The sequence below is a fragment of the Anolis carolinensis genome, unplaced genomic scaffold, assembly GCF_035594765.1.
Source record: "Anolis carolinensis isolate JA03-04 unplaced genomic scaffold, rAnoCar3.1.pri scaffold_8, whole genome shotgun sequence".
NCBI classification, from domain to species: Eukaryota; Metazoa; Chordata; class Lepidosauria; order Squamata; family Dactyloidae; genus Anolis; species Anolis carolinensis.
In genome coordinates this window covers 23504566-23525358 of record NW_026943819.1, presented here as the reverse complement: position 1 = coordinate 23525358, position 20793 = coordinate 23504566, and the positions used below count along the sequence as shown (strand labels likewise).

At 41.1% G+C, this 20793-nt stretch overlaps 1 long non-coding RNA gene across 1 annotated transcript; it reads right to left on the bottom strand.

The window, feature by feature from the left end:
• Positions 1 to 15761: 15761 nt before the first annotated feature.
• LOC134293538 (uncharacterized) lies at positions 15762 to 19981 on the bottom strand. The gene is made up of 2 exons (XR_010000481.1): positions 19728 to 19981; positions 15762 to 15949 (listed from the first exon to the last, which is right to left on the bottom strand). It is a non-coding gene; the product is annotated as an uncharacterized LOC134293538 (long non-coding RNA).
• Positions 19982 to 20793: the final 812 nt, after the last annotated feature.

Below are 20793 nucleotides of genomic sequence, written 5' to 3'. Positions count from 1 at the left end.
GAAATTCTGGGTGTTGTAGTCCCAGCCTTGCTAATATCTTGTCCTCTGCAAAATGCCACCAATTCAGAGCTACAGCATCTCATTCAGATGGCTTTTCAGGCTCTGCTTGAAGTTATCTGGTAAGTAAGTAAGAGCCAATCTAGGTAAGAGGCCCCACTGGCAAATTGTTCTGGCTGTGATATATATTCTCTTGTGTTCCTACAAACCATCCCTTCATGTTCCTTAAGCCATTTAGATTTCATCCTAGGTCTGTCAGGCTGCAAAGAAGACCAAATGTTGACTTCTCTGTTGCTCCATAAAGAGGATGATTCTCTGGTTTGGCATCAGCCTGCCTTTAGGAGGTTGGAGATCTTTGTCTGGCCCCTTTGTCTAGAGAGAAAAGCCTGGCTCACTGCTTTTCAAAGCGAGAAGATACTGCTCTGCTTATATTCCAAATGATGCTTTGTTTTTATAATGCTTTTCATTCGAAGCCACTTGAGCAAACAATGGCTAAGATCCAGAGGGCAGATCAAGACTGGCAGATTTGTGTCGGTGCTGCAGAGGCTCAAACTAAAAGCTCCAGAATTCATTTCTGCCCAGCCTTAGGGTGCATTTTGGAGTGCTTGGGGGCAAAACAGTAGCAGCCACCAGCTCTCCCTGGCAAAAAAGTGGGTTGGGGATGTTAGAAGAGGTCATGAGATCCAGAACTCTGGTCCTATGAACCTTGACAACACTACACCACTGAAAATGGGCTTTTCTCAGATAATCAGTTGAAAAAAGCTGTCAGGGACCTCCTGAAATCCCTATAATATGCTTAAGCACATTCATTTGGTAAGACAGTTTTATGAAGGAAGGGAAAAGACTAAATAAGATAAGAACATATTATGAGAATTGGAATTGAATTATAACCTACTGGAATAGATAATTTAATCAAAAAGTACCTTTGGAAATACTAATATTTCAAAAAGAATATGGAAGTATTCTAGTAGAGGAAAATGAACATTTTGAATTTGTGATTAATTGCCGTTCTTATCGCAATAATGAAATCCAGGGATTGAGTCGATCCAGTTGGGTTGATTAATCAGTTCAACACACATCATGCTTAGCATATATGTGAAATGGCTGAGTTTCATTCAATGTGGCATTTTAATGAAGTATTATGTGCTGTATAAGCTGCTGTGGCTTCATTATCGGTCAATACCCTCAATCAAAAAGAACATACGGCATCTAGGATTGTGAATCAGGATGGTATAGTCAATCAGATTTTAGTACTGATGGTAAATGAAGGCCATGAAAATGGTTCTCTGGGGATCTAGAATCCCACATCCACAGGTCCTGTATCTGACGTTTCATTTATTGTGTCAAAATATGCCCTCTCTAAGCACCTACTAGATCCTCCAACCTGAATTTGTGGTTTTCCAGGGCTAGAAGCCCTTCATTTCAATAAGGTTTTCTATTACCTGTGGTTCCATATCTCCATATGAAGTCCCAAAAACATATCCTCCCACAAGTTGTATTGTAAACAGTTTTTGAAGGACTGCCAAAGGGGAGATGGAAGGTGAGCTGCCAAGCCATTCCAGCTCAGCTGTAGTCAGAACTAGGATGGCTGACTCTTTGGCAGCTTGGTCCAAACCACCGTCTTTTATTTTATTGTATCCCTTATGTGGAGAAAAATAGGATAGAATCCATTTTTCTTTTGCGGTTTCTAAATAAATATGCCGCACAGCCAACAATAACACCACATGGAGCATATGATCAGGTATTACGATATCTCATCACCACAATGGTTTTAGCAAAGCTGGCTGATACAGCAGAGTTGGCTGTAATCATCAGATGAGTTTTAATACACAGGGAAATAGCTATGAAAACCAGATATGCTCCACCAGACTAATGCAGTTTTTAAAAAGGCAATGATGCACAGAATGAAACTGGAGGTATCGCAATTGCATGCGATTGGGAGTTATTGAATTGGGGACCATAAAGTCCAGCTTGTCTGCATCAGAATCCAGATGTGGTGTTATGACAACAGCACATTATTAGTGGCATGTTGACGGTGGTATTTAATGGTTACTATGCCAATGAAGGTCAGAGCAGACTTCAACACTATAGTTTTACCAGCAATGTTATATACATCTGAAACATGGGAAATAACAAAGTTAGAGGAGGAAAAACTGGCCGTGACTTGGAGAGCAATGGAAAGAAGGATGTGTGACGTGACAATAAGAGATAAAGTCAGCACTAAAAGGCTGTATCAAAGAACCGGGAACATGACCTGGTCAATGAAATCTATGAGGCCAAAAGCATGAACAAAAGACAACCAATGGACATGGCAACTAACAAACTGGATACCAAGAGACCACAAGCAGCCCTTGGGCAGACCTCGTACTTGATGGGATGAAACAATGGTTAAGCCATTTGGCCAGAAATGGAAAAGAAAAGCACAGGATTGTATATTTTGGCATATGGTAGACTTGTGTGAAGCCCAAAGGAGTGGATTGATGACAAATTCGATAGGATAGGATAGGATGTCAGTGAAGTAGTGAATCTGGTCCTCAGTTTAATATACATTTTGTATTAATTATCCAAGATGCCCTATCTATTTTGGAGACATGGTTTAACACCTTGGACAGCTCCTCAAAAGCTCGAGCAACAATCTGTCTTGGATTCACTGCCCTGCCAACATCAAAACTCACGGGTTCATGAAGAAACTTACATTTAATCTCTGGTATGTCCAAATAAGAAAGACTCCTGCCTATAAAGCTGGAATGTAGATAAAATCAAAGTTTTCACCTACTGTGCGACATATTACCAATTGATCCATTCACTATTGTTCATTGCTAGGAAGATGTAAATGTCACTTTTATAAAACGCTTGCCCATGTCACCAGGAGGATTCCAGCTATAGTCTATTCCTATGTCCTTCCCCCCCACACACTGTATATTTAGTTTTTTATATGAAGGATCCTTAAGAAATCAGCACCAGAACTTGGAAGAGTTGTTGGGTGGAGTATTCTGAGAGTTGTGATCCCCAAAATGTTTTTCCAAGTTTTGATCAGAAGTTCCACCTGAAATCTGAATTGATATTGCCCAAACACAGGCTCAATATCTCAATATCCCAGGCTTTAGGTTGGTTGTTGGTCTTGGAGACAATCTCTAAATTTTCTAAAGTGAGTTTTGCCAATTACTATACAAAATTCTGGAAAAAGAAATTACAAATGTGTTAGGAGGACAGGGCATGCAGATCCATTGTACTCTTGGATCATTTGCTGGGACTGAATTTATCTGGGATTAGAACTTGGAAAAGTTACTTTGTGAGACTGTAACTCCCAGAAATATCTAGCCAGCATGAATTTAACATTTTATCTTGTATGTGGTTTTTATGACTTGCTTTTATTGTCTGATTATTGGGTTTATTGGTTTTATTGTTTTGTTTTTATTGTTCTGTTCGGCTTGGTCCCATGTAAGCTGCCCCGAGTCCCTTTGGGGAGATGGGGTGGGGTATAAGAATAAAATAATAATAATAATAATAATAATAATAATAATAATAATAATTATTATTATTATTATTATTATTATTATTATATCTTTACAAGATCTAGGCCAAAATAGATTCTATATGGAATTCCAAATTTGGACAGTGTAGTGTCTCAGGAAGTAAAGAAAGAGCCAGCATGGTGTAGTGATTTGAGTGTAAGACTAGGGTTCTGGGAGCCCAGGGTTTGAATCTCTGCTCAGCCGTAGGGACCTATTGGGTGGCCTTGGGCAAGTCCTGCTCTCTAAGCCTCAGAGGGAGGCAATGGCAACCCCCTTGAACAAATCTGGCGAAGAAAGTGTCTTGAGAAATTCATGTTAGGTTTGCCATACATTGGAAAAGACTGGGGAGCACACAACAACCACAACAACGAGGCTCCCACCTTCAACCCTGTTCCCCAATCTCTTTCTCTGCCTGTATTTCCAAGGTGCCTCTTTCACTTCTCCGCCTCCAGTTGGGCAGGTGGACTTCCCATTGAGCTCATGTCACTCTCCATTTGCATGGCAGCAACCCAGTTCTTGTTTACAGGAGCAGCTTGGAGAACAGATGCCGGCTCTGGTGCTGGAGCTGCAGAAATGCACTCTGGTGTGTGCTGAGTCAGTTAGACTTTCAATCAGTTTGGAGGGGGCCAGATGCCAGCATGTCAAACCACGGGGAGCTGGGGTTTTTCCAACTCCGACAGTTTGTTGCCGCTTATGAGAGATGCAAATCCTAACTTGATTTAGCTTTGTGCAGGAAAAAGGGCAACACAGGCATTTTTTCCTTGCCAGGAGATGGTAGGCTTTAGGTTGGTTGTTGGTCTTGGAGACAATCTCTAAATTTTCTAAAGTGAGTTTTGCCAATTACTATGCAAAATTCTGGAAAAAGCAATTACAAATGTGTTAGGAGGACAGGGCAGGCAGATCCATTGTACTCTTGGATCATTTGCTGGGACTGAATTTATCTGGGATTAGAACTTGGAAAAGTTACTTTGTGAGACTGTAACTCCCAGAAATATCTAGCCAGCATGAATTGCACTCATCATTTCACCCTCTCCCGGCTAAATATTGGCATTGGGCTTGCATGGGCTGTAAGCATATTGTCACCCCATATTTCCTTGTGTCCATTTTCTAACCCCAAGTATCATAAAAGTGTCTTGTTTGGGTTGGAGCACTATCTGCATTGATTCATTGGGTGTTGATCTTCATTCTGTAAGAAATTAAAAAGTGTGGAGCAGTTAGTTGACTTCTCCCTCAACTTCCATTTTCCCCAAGCTCTGGGACCAAAATTCAAACAGAAAAAGTTCAGAGCTAACATCACTACAAATAGACAAAAGTTATAATATATTTGAATGACTGACAGAATTCAAAGCCATTTAAAACAACAGTTTCAAAGCAAAAAACCCTAACTTTTAAAAATCCCTTTCCACATAAATAAGCTGCACTGGGTGTAATGTCCCTTCATACCTTTTCCAAGCTATGGTGACCCTGTCTATCTATTTACAAAATAACTTAGTTCTGTAGAATCAGAGGAGTTAATTATAGTTCCAAAACATCCACCTACTGAACTTCAATTGCCTCCTAACTTTGCAGTTTTTGAACATCTGTATTCTCACAGCCATCTGGATGAATGTACATACAGTGTGAGCATGCATTTCCCATAATGTGTGAACATCCCAAGTACATTGCCTGACTCAGTGGGGAGATAGTACTGAGTTGATGTGCTTCAGAAGGGTCTTTGTATGAAGGAGGCGATGGAGACCTTGTTCTATAAAAGCTTTAAATGACTCTTAGGCAAAATATAATTGGGGTGTAATTGGGATCCCTTCCGTGAATTGCTTCATATTCTTCAAGAATGAATGTAGGTGGTAAGTAATGCACCAAGAGACCTTACATTGAACTGGTGAATTATTAAGCTCCACTAAGATTAGCTCTGTTTCTCACATGCGCGATGTGCAACCTAGTTTCATGCTGCCACCATCCTCTCCCACAGTCATTCGGTGGCTGGGGGAAGGCAGGTAGTTTTGTAGTTGGATATACAAATATGATACAATCCTCCTGAACCCTGCAGGATTTTCAGGAAAAAAAAACTTTTTCATTCTTTCACCGGCTGCACAAGCCTAGCCAGACACTACCTGTGAAGAGAGTTGTAGGGCAGGCCTAGCTCATGGCAGCCAGTCACAGTTTAAGGATATAATAATAATTCTGCAACATAATAATCTGTCCCAGTTTGGCAGGAACAGCCCCAATGAACCCTGAGCTGTCTCACTTTTTCAGCCACATACAAGCTGCTTCAGTTTCTCCCTCTCCTCCCACTTTACCCCTCGGTCCTAGGCTTCTTACGATTGCTGCAAAATGAGTTCAAACTCGAACTCACGACAAAGTAAACTTGGGCAGCTTCTTCAAGCATGTGTCTTCTTCCTCATTAATAACTTCTGGCTTCTTGATCTTATTTTGGTGTTGCTTGGCCATGTGTGCCTTGGGTTTCATCTGTGAAATGTTGGAAAGTGAGCAGCAATAGGATTCAGGCCTCTGTGTGTGGGCTGGGAAGCCTGCAGAGTAGTCTCTCTTCTGCTGAATATTCATGTCGTGGCACAGACTCTGTCAACTCAGTTAACGCATCAAATCAAGATGTATTCCTTGTTCACTTCGGTTTGATTGGAATGGGGGCAGCCCTCAGGCACTGGGCAAGATGCCAAAAGAGCCTTCAACCTTCCAAAGACTGGCACTCCCTCGACTCCGGCCTTCGGAAGAGGCCCTGTCCCAAACCTCGCAGAGCCGAGGTTTGCTTGGCTCCCTTCCAGGTCCATCCCAGGTTCTCCGACGCCCTTCAAAAAGTCAGCCATGGTTTTGCATTTGGTATCACGTTAAATATGATCCAATTTTGCTTCTGTCGGAACAACACAGGGGGGAATCTGACAACTACTGAAGAGGGAACATGCTGGAGGAATGTGAATGTGTGTGCGTCTGTGTTGTGGGGATTGGAACCGATTAAATGGGAAATGACAAATGAAGGGAGATCAGGGACGGCACAAGCAGCAGGCACGGTCCTTGGAAAAATGGAAAGAATAAAAGGTTTTATTGCAAACACTAAAAGCAAATCTGAAACCATCATACTGAAAATAAAGCTAGTCATTTACCAATAGGCTTTCTGCCGTAAATCACAGTTCAACTGAATTCTGTGAATACAAGGCAAGGCAAATTCCAAATGAGATGCCTGAGCTTTGCTTGAACTGCGATAGAGGAGGTAAAGAAGGGCCAGGACCCAAATGGGAAACTGAGGGCACAAAGGGATCTGGGTCATCTCAAAATGAATGGATGCTGCCACTCTGTCACTCTGACAGCTTGGTTTCTGGAATCGAGTCCTCTTAAAGGCAGAGAGTAGTAGTTTTTAAAGAATGAAACAGAACTAAGAAAAGACGTTAGCCCAATAATAACCTACCACAAGGGCCCTGTAGTCCAAAAATGCAACATTTCAATCTCAAGACAATGTCATGAGTACATATGCAAGCAATTGCTTTGATGGCCTTCCCATAGCTATTCCAAGTGAAACACTGCAATGTAATCCCCTAAATCTTCTCTCCATGGTGGAAACAGTCACTCCTTCAGTCTACTCATTAACTTAGGCAGGTTGCAAGCCAGGAAACAGTTAGAGAAGAGTGATCAAAAAGAGCAAAAACCATCTGACTTTGTCTTTCCCAGGGATGCCCAATCTGTCAAGTTATATTCTCAGAGGGCGACATTGCATAGTTGCTCCATATCAACAGAACAGAGATTGGGATCTTGTAATCACCCTATGGGGGAAAATTCAAGATACATATGTGACTTTTGACAGCTTTTCAAAGATACCTGGTTCTGGCTAGAATGAGCTTGAAAATGCTCCTACATGGCATAGATACATTTGATATTGACCTTAGAAATCAATGAAATTTGGAACAGTGCAGTAGTGAGGATGCTATGAGAATCTGGGGCAGAAAGCATGGGATGGGAGAAGAGAAGGAGTAAAGGATGAATAGAGGCCGGTGGGATAATGAGGAAGAAAACATTCCAAATTAAGTAAGTCTTCATGATGCTCACAACAACATGATTCATGATTGAGTAAGGTTACTGTATGAGAGAGCCAGGATGGACAGGGAGGCAATGTTACTGTCAAAAGAACGGATCATCAAAAAAAAAATGACCCTGAAAGCAGGATAAGCTTAAACTACTGTCTCACCATAATTTAGAACAACATTTCAGCCAATACTTACATTAAGCTGGTTGCTCATTTGAATAAAATCCCACCAAATGCATGCTGTTTCAATTAGAGAAATTTCTCCTAGAAACAGACCAGAGCGATGTTTAAAATGTTCGAGAAAAGTCAGCTGGTGGACTTGAACCCTCTTGGTCATTTTAATTGCATTTCTCCCACATTCTCCATTATGTTAAGAAGTGCACAGAGAGACACACACTCTCCCCTAATGTACTGTCATTGTCATTTTAATAGTTTGGCAATTACAAACAGAATACCAGAGGAAAAAAAAACCCGAGAGCGAGGAAAGGCTTCCAAAGTCATCAGGTCTGTCTCGGTGAACGTCAAAAGAAATTGTTCGTTTGAAGTGGATGGTGGGAGGAGAGAGGACAAGGAAAGGCCGTTTATATGTGGAGCTTATCATTATAGCATTGCTGGGTCTTTAATTACATTGGCTTCTAACAGCAGTTTACATAAAGCAGTCGAGATAATGGGAAATGATAATGCAATAAAATAACAGCCAAGTGCAGCATCTAAACGCTCCAAATGGTACTTCTATGTATGCCTATGTGCTTAATCGGGCCTCACCTTTTGTGTACGGTGAGAATCCATTAGCTTAATGGTCATACTGATTTCGTTCTGTTATGGAACTGGTCCACATATAGTCAGTGTAAAGACCAGATGCCCAAGAACAGCAGCTCGGATTAGAAAACCCAGTTCCACTCAACAAGGTTGACTGTTTTGAGCAGGGGTCCCCAAACTAAGGCCCGGGGGCCGGATGCGGCCCTCCAAAGTCATTTACCTGGCCCCTGCCCTCAATTTTATAATATAATATTTTTATATCAGTTTTAATAATATATTGTATATACATATAATATTGATAATAATATTATGTTATACAATATAATACTAATAATAATACCATGTAATAATATTAATTATATGTTATACATTACGTATAATATTACAGTATAGTGGTATAGTTCAATATAGTAATATATAATGCTAATATTGTTCTATGCTAATAATATAATATATTGTATGTACATACAGCTGCTCTGAGTCCCCTTTGGGGTGAGAAGGGTGAGTTATAAATGTAGTAAATAAATGCAGTAAATAAATAATTAATTTTAAACTTCGGCTCGGCCAAAGTCTGAAACGACTTGAAGGCACACAACAACAATCCTAATTAACTTGACTATCTCATTGGCCAGTAGCAGGCCCACACTTTCTATTGAAATCCTGACAGGATTATGTAGGTTAAAAATGTTTTCATTTTTAAATATTGTATTGTTCTTTCATTGTGGTTGTTGTTGCTGTTTTGCACTACAAATAAGACATGTGCAGTGTGCATAGGAATTTGTTCTTTTTTTTTCTCAAATGATAATTTGGCCCTTCAACCATCTGAAGGATTGTGGACCGGCCCTCTGCTTCAAAAGTTTGAGGACCCCTGGTTTTGAGCAATCACCAGTCAGAATACTTCCTCCCTGCAAACCACGGGATGCTCGGTGGGTGCCAGACTTAAAGACAGTAGTTTAACTCTCTAAGAGCCACATTCAAATATCCAGTGACGGCGGAGGCAACATAGCCATGATCCATTCCCTTTTCCTGTGATTATGAGCACAGGGAAAGGGGGACAGCACTGGTGTCCCATTTGGCCCGTGGATCGGGTGGAATCGAACCCCATCCAACTGTTCAGACTTCCCCGAACTCTGAAATACCCTAGGGCAAAGATGGTTAAACCCAATTCTCCCCCGATGTTCAGTGGAACTAGCTGTGTGTTGTGTAGACAGTCAGCCTCCCACTTGAGGTGAGCCTGGGTTTTTGGGTAGTGCTTATGGGATATGGTTGCCAGAATCATACCTCTCCCTAGCCTCCTTCAAATTAATATTTATTATTTATTTATTTACAGTATTTATATTCCATCCTTCTCACCCCGAAGGGGACTCAGGGCGAATCACAATGTACATATACATGCCAAACATTCAATGCCATTAGACATATGACATGCAGACAGAGACAAAGACACAGAGGCAATTTTACATTTTCCAGCTTCCAGCTTCATGAGGGTATGCTCGATTTTGGTCACAGGTGGGAGCAGCTGCTTCATCATCCACTGTGACACGTGTCCTTGATGGAGTACTTCCTCATTCTCCTGCACGCTGCTGGACGATTTTTATGGTGTCGTAAATTAGTTAAATTAGCCTCCCCGCATAAGTGGTACCTAAATTTCCTACTTGATAGATATAACTATCTTTCAGGTTGCTTAGGGCAACAACGAACTAGGCTATTTTTTAATGGTTGGGTGCTCAATCCGACCCAGGCTGGTTCGAACTCACGACCTCTCTGTCACTAATGATTTATTGCAGCTGGCTACTAACCAGCTGTGCCACAGTCCGGCCCATATCGGTAATCAGAGCTTGGGTGAAAGTTTTTTGTGGTGGGTGGGCCAGCAGATGTATGCCTAACTGAATAGCTGATGTAGAATAATGGTCCTTGTCTTACCTTGAATGTTCACACTCAATCCCCCCGCCCCTTACATAGAGCAACTTTAGATTAAGATTCCTGAATTAGGGACCGTTTTACATGCACCAGGGCAATGTAAGTGACATCAGAATTGTGCACAATTCTCTTTTACTGCTGAAAGCCACCTGTTCCCAGAGATAAAACAGCTGCTATCTTTCTAGGCTGAAATGTGACATTCAAGCAGTGAGGCTCGTGTTCGCCTCATGGCTTTAGATGCTCAATGATTTCTTTTCTCAAATGTCAAAAGAATGCCCCCCACCCCACCCTGCAAAAACGTCATTAGAATTCTTCTCTCAGCCTCTGTGCTGCTGTTAAGCTTCTGTTCACACAAATCCCATAACCACCCTAGAGGAAATGCAGTTGATTTATTTAAAGTGTGCAGAGTTTGTTTGTTCTTGAGCTTCAGATGGGACTGATGCAGGATGTTTCAGCTCACATTTGGGGATTTATTTATTTCATGTCAAAAGCATTGCAGAAGTAAACAAGCATAAAACAGAGGGAACACAAGCGGCTAAATAATTTTAGACCAAAAACGGGCAACAGCGACCGCATTGTCTGGATCTTTAAACAGTCCTTCCTCTATGCATGAAGTAGGGCATGGTGGGCAAGCATACAGATGTGGAGTTGTTTATTCTGCTCCACAATCACACAAGGTGGAGGATTCTTCTAGGTCAGGGGTCCCCAAACTTTTTAAACAGGGGGCCAGTTCACAATCCTTTGGACTGTTGGAGGGCTGGACTATAGTTGGCCACCAAGCAATAATAATAATAATAATAATAATAATAATAATAATAATAATAATAATAATAATAATAATAATAACTGGGTGCCGTGCCAAAAGATCTCAGCTGGCATTTAGAAACAATAGACATTGACAAAATTACGATCTGCCAGCTGCAAAAGGCCACCCTGCTGGGATCTGCACGCATCATCCGAAAATACATCACACAGTCCTAGACACTTGGGAAGTGTTCGACTTGTGATTTTGTGATATGAAATCCAGCATATCTACCTTGTTTGCTGTGTCATAAAATAATAATAATAATAATAATAATAATAATAATAATAATAATAATAATAATAAAAAAGAGGGTTGGAAGAGACCCCTTGGGCCATCTAGTCCAACCCCCTTCTGCCTTTGTGCACCGAAAGCACAAGCAAAGCACCCCTGAAAGATGGCCTCCCAGTCTCAATGTTAATAATAATAATAATAATAATAATAATAATAATAATAATAATAATAAAAAAGGGGGTTGGAAGAGACCCCTTGGGCCATTGAGTCCAATATCCTTCTGTTTTCGTGCTCCAAAAGCACAAGCCAAGCACCCCTGACAGATGGCCACCCAGCCTCAATGTCAATAATAATAATAATAATAATAATAATAGACCCTTGGGCCATTGAGTCCAATCCCCTTCTGTCTTTGTGCACCGAAAGCACAAGCAAAGCACCCCTGACAGATGGCCACCCAGCCTCAATGTTAATAATAATAATAATAATAATAATAATAATAATAATAATAATAAGGGTTGTAAGAGACCCCTTGGGTCATTTAGACCAACCCCCTTCTGCTCTTGTGCTGTGGGGGCCGGATAAATGGCTTTGCTGGGCCGCATCCGGCCCCCGGGCCTTAGTTTGGGGACCCCTGTTCTAGGTAGTGGCATCTTGCTATTTTTTAAAAGACTCCAAAATAACCTTGCAAACTTCCACACGTTCCTGTTTTGCTAATGCCATGGAATATCATATGTCTAATGTCAACGACTTCTTCAGGTGTTACTTCTTACCTGGAGGACTCCTTAGGAGAGGAAGAGGAGATTCAAAAGAGGAGGCTTCAGTTGGAGAAAGAGGAGGATGACAGTACTGACCTGATGCAACAATATTCCAGACCAATCCATTTCACAAGTTCAAGAAGAAGATTCAGAGCCGGTTCTGATTAATTCTCTGCTGTCATCCATTTTTTAAAATTTTTTATTTATGTGAATTTTCAAAAGAATACAATGAAAGTGGGGAAACATTGTGGTTTATAGGAAAGTGGGAATTAAAAAGAGAAAAGAGAAAAAAGGGGGGAAAAAAGGTGCTGAAGATTTCATTGACTTCCATCTTTATCTATATTGGATGTAAACATTCAGGGGATCTTCCCCAATTTATCTATTGTTCATTGTTATCATAGCTTCTCTATAATCTGTATTTATTCTTGTTGTTAAGTTACAACCCTTCTATGTTTATATTGTCTTGATATGCTTTTTCTTTACCAAAAAGTTCAGTAAAGGTTGCCAATCCGTGCTCTTGTTTGGTAATCCTTGTTGTTTAGCTAGTAGATATGAAAGTCTATCCATATTCTTTATTTCCATTAGTTTTACTATCCAGTCATTTACGTCCGGTATCTTTTCTTGTCTCCAGTTCCTTGCGTAGACAATTCTCGCAGCCGCCATCATATAATTAAGTAAAAGTTCATCATTTTCTTTTATGTTTCTTTTATGTTTTCTTCTGAGATTCCTAATAGTAAGTGTTCTGGTCTCATTTGGTAATTAATGTTCAATATTTTTTGTGAAATCCCATGTATCTCTTTCCAAAATTTCTTTACTTTTTCACAAGTCCACCACATATGGAAAAACGATCCTTGTTCTTTTTGACATTTCCAGCATATAGTCTGTAAAGATTTATTTATATGTCCTAATTTTTTTGGAGTTATGTACCATCTATGGAACATTTTTATCCAGTTCTCCTTTAAGTCATATGAATACATTTGTTTTAATTTATTGTTCCAGATATTTTCCCATTGGTCCATTCTAATTGTTTTCTTAATATTTATTGCCCATTTTGTCATGCATTCTTTCACAAATTCCTTCTCAGTTTGCCATTCAAGATTTTTTTGTATATCTTGCTGTCATCCATTTTTAAAATGTCCTAGTTTCTCTTGTCCTCCCTCTTTCTTTTTTTACCTTCAGTTTATTTCAATTGCTGTAAACTGAGTTCATAGTGCAAAGTACAGCAGTTCACACGCACTAACTCAACTTACTGTGGAAGGAGTGATTTTACCTTCTTAACCCTATGGACTGATGTTCCTCGAAGACTGTCCTTTCTGGTGCCTCTTTGTCTAAAGCCATGGTTTATGTGGCATCCTTCTTTCCTGAAGGATTCTGTGAAACAGTCTTTATTAACTAAGGACGTGATTCTTTGAACATCAGCATTATTCTATAGACACTTCAAGAAACACTTATAGAAAAGCAATTCAGAAGATGAGAAGATGGGAAGTGGGGGAGGAAAGGAAAAACTTGGGTTGGGGGACGTCTTTTGAAACACCCAAATGAGTTTTAATGAGATAAAGCCCAATGGATAGTTTAATTTTATGAGTAGAGCTGCTGCTAACTACAAGACGAAATGAACACATCACTTTAAGATCTCAAGTGCTGAGTACCTCAGAAGTCGGATAGACTTAATCGTCAGATGTAAAGTGTTTTTAAAGAGGCAGACAGGAGTAAATCCAAGCCGCCGTTGGATTACAGACCAGTAAATCACAGAAAGTAATTTGAGAAGTATATCCCAGCTCCATCTGGTCCACTGCAAGCTAGAAAGGAAGCCAGATGTTTGTGCTCTGTCCAAAAATGGTTCAAATGCCGAGTCCAAGCTAATAATAATAATAATAATACTTTTAAACCAATTCTCAGCCTCACCCAAATTTCATGGGCTACAGCCAGGCTGCTTATTTGGATCAACTATTCATCATCCACACTCAGGATGAGGATTGGGGTCACCGTGCATTCCCATAAGGATTCCCTCCTTAGTTTGCTCTCCATTCTCAATCTCCAAAAAGAGTACTGGCATTCAATCTTGCCATTGGGAAGGCTGCAAGATTCATCTCTATCTTCTATGGTTCCTCTTACAAGAAATGCAGCTTCAAACATTTTACTACAGTCTTTTCAAAATACCTCTGGCAGTGGCACTGGCACAAGCAGATGTGGAACTGGATGTGAGACTGGGCCCATAACCTGTGATGAAATGAAAATCATGCATAGTTCACGTTTGACCAGTCCACATACCATCTTGACAGAGTAAAGATATGCCACGCAGATGATCATTAAAAAACAGGAACTTTTAGTCTTTGAAATGCGAAGCAACAGTTTTAATCTATGAGAGTTATCCAGAAAGTAGATTATGTTTTGGAATTCAAAATGAACTAAATATAGGAGAAAACATTTACCATATGCAGTTGAAAGCCACACCCAAATACCACTTCTCAACATAGTCACCATTCAAATCTAGGCACTTATCATTGCGATGAATGAGCTTGGCAACTCCTTCCCCACAAAACTCTGCTGCTTGCGTTCTCAACGCAGCGTTTTGGTGACGATGCGCAGCTGCTGGAAGGGGTGACCAGCTGGTTGAGGACACAAGCAGCAGAGTTTTGTGGTGAAGGAGTTGCCAAGCATATTCGTCGCTATGATAAGTGCCTTGATTTGAATGGCGACTATGTTGAGAAGTGGTATTTGGGTGTGGCTTTCATTTTTAATTCCAAAACGTAATCTACTTTCTGGATATAACCCTCATACAATAGATTAAAAATCTAGTTAAAACAACAGTTTATAAGAACATATGAAGTCAATCCAATCCAATGTCTGATGACTCCATCCAAAGCTAAATAATGAGTGGAGAGTGGGTACCAAGCAATGGTAGGGAGGTTACTCTCATTTCTTTGTAGATGTGGGGCTACCACCACTTCTACTATTGCTTCTTCCATTCTCCTTTCTTCTTGGATCTTCCCATGCTTCTTGAATTAGAAAGCCACAATTTGTATTATAAAAGGGGAGCACGAATGAAGCTGTGTCTGCTATGGAGGGCATATGAAGCAGGGAAGTAGTTCAAGCAAGGAAGAAAGAAGCCCTGACCTTAAGAAATACCAGAATAGGAGTGGGAAAATGCCAGGGAGGGCAATAAGAAATGATGCCAAGGGCCATGCCACTCCCCAAGTTAAACTTGGAAAATTGTGAACAGCTTGGTGTCCACCAAGGAAGTCTTGGAGGTCCAAACTCAAGGTCCATTATTTTTAGTCTATATAGATAAGTGGATGGGGGGGGGGGGGGGGGGGAAGCAGCCTTCTGTGAAGGGAAAATGTTCATAGAAGATAACAATGTTCATAGAGGGAGAGAAAAAATTGTGGCTGCATGAGAAAAATGTCAAAATATACAACACGGGCTCTGGAAGTAACAGGAATACTATAGCAACTGTTTATATGTATATATTTCTACTTGCTTGTTTTCTTTTCTTTTTTCCCCCCTTCCCCTCTTTTTTTGCTTGTTCTTTTGTTTTTTTTTACCTGTTCCCACTTTGTCTTGTCTACTGCCTCTCTTACGTCCCTCACACCCTCTTTCTTTCACATTGTCTGTGTTATAGTGTTCAATTGCCATTATTGTATCCAGAAAAGACAATCTTTGTCATAACAAGAACTGTATCAAAGTTCTTACAAACCTTACAATAAAAATGATATTTAATATATATATATATACAACACAAAGAGAAGTTCAAGCCTGAGAATATCAGTTTTATGGGTTAGGAAAAGGACAGAGCAAAGAACCATACAGAGGGCAGAGTTTGGAAAATTGCATTTTTGAGTTGCGTCTCCCAGATTCCCGATCTAGTTGAGGAGTGATGGGTACTGCAATCCAAGAAAGTAACAGTTCTAGGTTCTTCCGACAAGTGATGAGGTAACTGCAGGGAACATTTAAAAAACAAACAGAAAAAAAAACAAAAACACAGGCTCAAGGCATGTCAGTTGCAGAGTTTTTAAAATTAAAGTATCTAATTTTGTTGCATATTTTGAAAACAATAAATGCAACACTCAATAGCTAGCATGTGGTTAGGTAGGAAGGATATAACCACTCAGGTAAAAAAAAATGTATGTGCGGGAGACAGCATTTTTTCCATGCCCAAAATAATCTTTCAATACAGAAAATGCCACCTTCTGTTCTAATAAATAAATAAAATCTGAGCAAAACTTTTTTTGTGCAGAATGAGCCTCAAGCTGTCAAGATTCTGCCCAGTTGAAGATTGTTCCTTCTCAGTATTTCTTGTCATTTGAGAAACATGTTTTTGACATTCAACAAATATTGTCAAGCATTGTTTCCAACGCAAACACTGAAGAAGTTTTCACAGGTGCAACATATCTTTGGGGGAAGATGAGAAAAGACACGTCTTGCGGGAATCCTCCCCAGCTTCTCCTCTTTGAACCCGACCACCTGCCACCACGCCAAATGGGAGGATGAGACTGACATTTGTGTCTTGAAACGGTCCCCAAAGAACAGATGATGGAACGGGAGGGGACGGGGAAAGAGGGCTTCTTTCTCCCCCTCCCCTCCTCTTCCCCTCACTCCTTATGGTATTAATTAAAGCTTTTAAATACTGCAACATCGTCAAACACGGGCCTGTTCCAGGAGAGGAAGGTTTGGAACTCCGCCAGCCTTTCCTGCTGACCTGCCTCTTTCCCTCGTTCTCTCTTCAATTAGCAGTAATTAGTCAGGGAGCCAACTGCAGGCTCGTGGGTTTGCACCATATTTGGTGTCCAGGGACCCCTCGGAACACCGCCCGGCGAGGGAAGAGAGGAATTAATCTCATTTTGATTGCTATGCCGCTCTCCTCATTTCAATAACGTCGCCCAAAGTGGGCCCCGGCTTCCCGCAAATTCCCTTCGCGCTGCTCCATTAGCGCTCTCCGCTTAATGCCGGGTCAGCCGCGTTTCAGCTCCTGGGCTTGCAAAGGCCACATTCCGCCAGGGGAATGTTATTACTTAATTAAGACACTGATCCTTAGGCCTGGGGCTGCATCCCAGGCAGTTATTAAATGAAGCGTCCCCTGATAACCATACTGTCCCAATCCTCACACATATCTGATGTTTAGCGCCTGGCCTTGTGTCAGATCAGGACTACCTGTCCCTGCGGAGTCCAGGAACCAGGCGCTCGCCATAATGATGTCTGTGTTTCATGTCTAAAGGGAGAGGAGATGAAGCTGTCAGCAGCGCAGCGCATGGCACATCTCAGTGCGCAAATGGCACAGCTATGTGCTTATCGCTTTATCCCCTTGAGAGCCTGCGAGGGAGAGATAAAGCCCAGATAGTTGCTCGCCCCAGTGCCACCCAGCATGTGTCTCGTGTCTGAAAGCTACTTCGCCCTGGGGCTACTGAGTAGCATCAGTGTTTTGCGGGTGTTTGCTGTGGTAAGGTAAATAGAAACAAATGGGGTGTGTGAAACTGGTCAGCAAAGCTTTGTTTGTGTGGCCGAAAGGCTTTTGACTTCCCTTGGTGTCCCACAGAGATTCTGTTTGCAGAAGGAGCTCCAATTTTGCCTTGGACTTTTGGCAGAAGGAAAGAATATCCACCACTACCCTGTTTCCCTGAAAATAAGACAGTGTCTTATATTAATTTTTGCTCCCAAAATGTGCTAGGTCTTATTTTCAGGGGATGTCTTATTTTTCCATGAAGAAGAATTCACATTTATTGTTGAATAAAAAATGAAAATTTAGCATATACTTTACAGTAGTTGTCATCACAAACCAGCATAACCAGACAAACTGTGAATCCTTTCAAGAAGTTCTTGTTACTACCATTATTTCCATGTACAACTATCTATGGTACATACATTTACCAATCCTGCATGCTCTGATGTTGTTTGATCGGCATGCTTCCAAACAAAAACTTTGCTAGGTCTTACTTTTGGGGGAGGCCTTATATTTAGCAATTCAGCAAAACCTCTACTAGGTCTTATTTTCCAGGGATGTCTTATTTTCAGGGAAACAGGGTATTCTTTCTGGCTGAAAAAGGGGGGATTCTCAACTCTCAAGAAACCAGACACATTGAAATGACATTTGTTTGTATTTGTAAACTTCCATTATATATTAGAAAACTTTTTACCCAGGCTAGATTCGAGCAGCTCGACATTAAGTCCAAGCTAGGTAGACATCAGAATATCCCCTATACGAAGAAAACCTGTGGGTGTCGTGAGGTAGATGCAGAAGTGGAGAACTCAGAACATTTTTTCTTAAAATGCCCCTACTACACCAAGGTTCAATCTCTCTATTTAGACCCTCTGCTGGAGACTTTTTTTTTTCCGTGTCAGGAGCAACCTGAGTTGCTTCTGGGGTGAGAGAATTGGCCATCTGCAAGGACGTTGCCCAGGGGACGCCCGGATGTTTTGATGTTTTTACCGTCCTTGTGGGAGGCTTCTCTCATGTCCCCGCATGGAGCTGGAGCTGATAGAGGGAGCTCATCCACACTCTCCCCAAGTGGGATTCGAACCTGACAGCCTTCCGGTCAGCAACCCAACCTTCAAGTCACAAGGCTTTAATCCACTAGGCCACGGGGGCTCTTGCTGGAGACTCATACTCACTTAGAGAATAAGGAGAAATTGCATATCCTTCTACAGAGTTCAGATAAAAACTCTATTTTAAAACTGGCCCTTTTAACGCAAAAAGCGCTGGCCATTCGTGAGAAGATGGAAGCTGAGAGCTGAGACATTATTGCAAAACCCAAACTTAAAATTTACTATGGACAAGACACTTGTTTTACTTACCCCTGTCCTCGTTCAAACCTTACCTTAGGAAATTTCTAATTTTAACCTTTTTACTCTGTATTTGTACACTTATCTAGGAGCGGGTTATTAGGCCGCAGGTCAGGATGTTTTGTATCTTTACATGGTTTTATTGTATGTATGCGTAAGTGTGTACGTATTGTATGTTTTACATGTTTTGATATGGTCAAAAGTGACTAATCAATAAAGAATTGTTGTTGTATTTGTAAACACCCAAAGCATTTTGAGATATTATTCTGCAGAGGTGGTTTTTCTTTTCAAAACCCAATATTTACTGAGTCATGTCTAGCCTGGCATTCTGTTAGTTATCATATCCTAAGTTTGATTTAGGACTGCTTCTTATTCTCCTTTATGACTATGGCACGATTGTTGTATGGCGCATTGGCAGTCCACTGTATGACATGACTAGCTTCCTCTTGCTGGCTAACACTGTTATGAGGAGCACATTCAGAGATCTGTCATAACTACTCATCTCAACATCAGTGGTGCAAGGGGGATGATAAAATCATAGAGTTGGAAGAGACATCAAGGCTATCCAGGCCAACCCCATTCTGCTAAGCAGGATCTCACAGACAAAGCCTTTCTGCCAGATGGCCATCCAGTCTCTTGTTTAAAAACCTCCAGAGAAGGAGACTCCACTATACCCCAAGGCAGCATATTCCACTGTTGAACAGTTCTTATTGCCAGGAAGTTCTTCCTAAAGTTTAGGTGGAATCTCTTTTCCTGCAGTTTGAATCTGTTGCTTCTAGTCTCTGAATCCGCAGAAAACCAGCTAGCTCCATCTATGATAGGACATTTTTTCCAATACTTAAACATAGCAATAATGTCCTCTCTTCGCCTTCTCTTCAGCAGGCTAAACATGCCCAGCTCTCTAAGCCATTCCTCATAGAGATTCATAGTTACCAGACCTTTGGGGTTTTTGGTCACCCTCCTGCCATGCCTGGTTCAGCAGTGGCACAGACCTCTATCACTCCAGATGGATGACTGGCTTTTAAAGAGGTTATCAAGGTTCAGATGGGAATTAAAGCGTAACTACGACATCATTGTGGCTATGTGTTTGAGTCAGCATCTTGGCCATTGTGAGGTATTATGCTGGATTGTGGTTTTTGCAGAATTATTTCTCAACTCATAAACAAGCACCAGACAAATACTGTGCAGACATTTAAATTTTCGCCCAAATTGGGGTAGAAATTATTCACTTTTGCATGAGAGAGCAGAACAAAGGAGGACTTATATCTCTAGATGCTTTGCTTCTAGTTGGCTTTGCCCTATGGCAACCATTTAAAGGAGAGATCTTCAAGAGCTCAAATGCTGCAAAAGTCTTGCAAATACAGGGCCATGGCTTTGTTTATTGGATCATTCCATCTGCAATGTGGTCTTTCTCTTTACCTACTGCCTTGCCAGCATGCGGAGGGGGTTGCAAAGCCTGGGATCAACCAATGAGAAGGCCATCTTCCATGTTCTCACCACATCAAAAGGGTGGCTGTGAATAGGAATACAGTTATACAATGTCTCTATATCTGAGGATACATTCCAGGACTTTAGGTGAATACGCAAAGCTACAAGTATTGAACAAAGGATTTACAGCAGAAGCATATCAAAAAGTTGTCATGAAGGATCTAGGACAGAGTTCTCAACCTGGGGCTTACAACTTTCAGAAATCCCAGCCAGTTTACCAGCTGTTAGGATTTCTGGGAGCTGAAGACCAAAAACATCTAGGGACCCCACTGATCTAGGAAATGCCTAAATAGACACATCTCAAGACATTGCTTGACCTCAAATCTCAAAGACCTAGAGAGAATATATTTTCTTAGGTCAATAAACAATGTCTACAGGTCCCACGGATTTGTGGTTGTACTGTATGGAAATCCTGACAGTAACTTTAAAGCCACTCTTTGGTGCCTGGATTGATGCTGAGTCTTGTGTATGTGTATGAAGGAGATTCAGCTTCCAGCACACACCCAGTGTTATGGA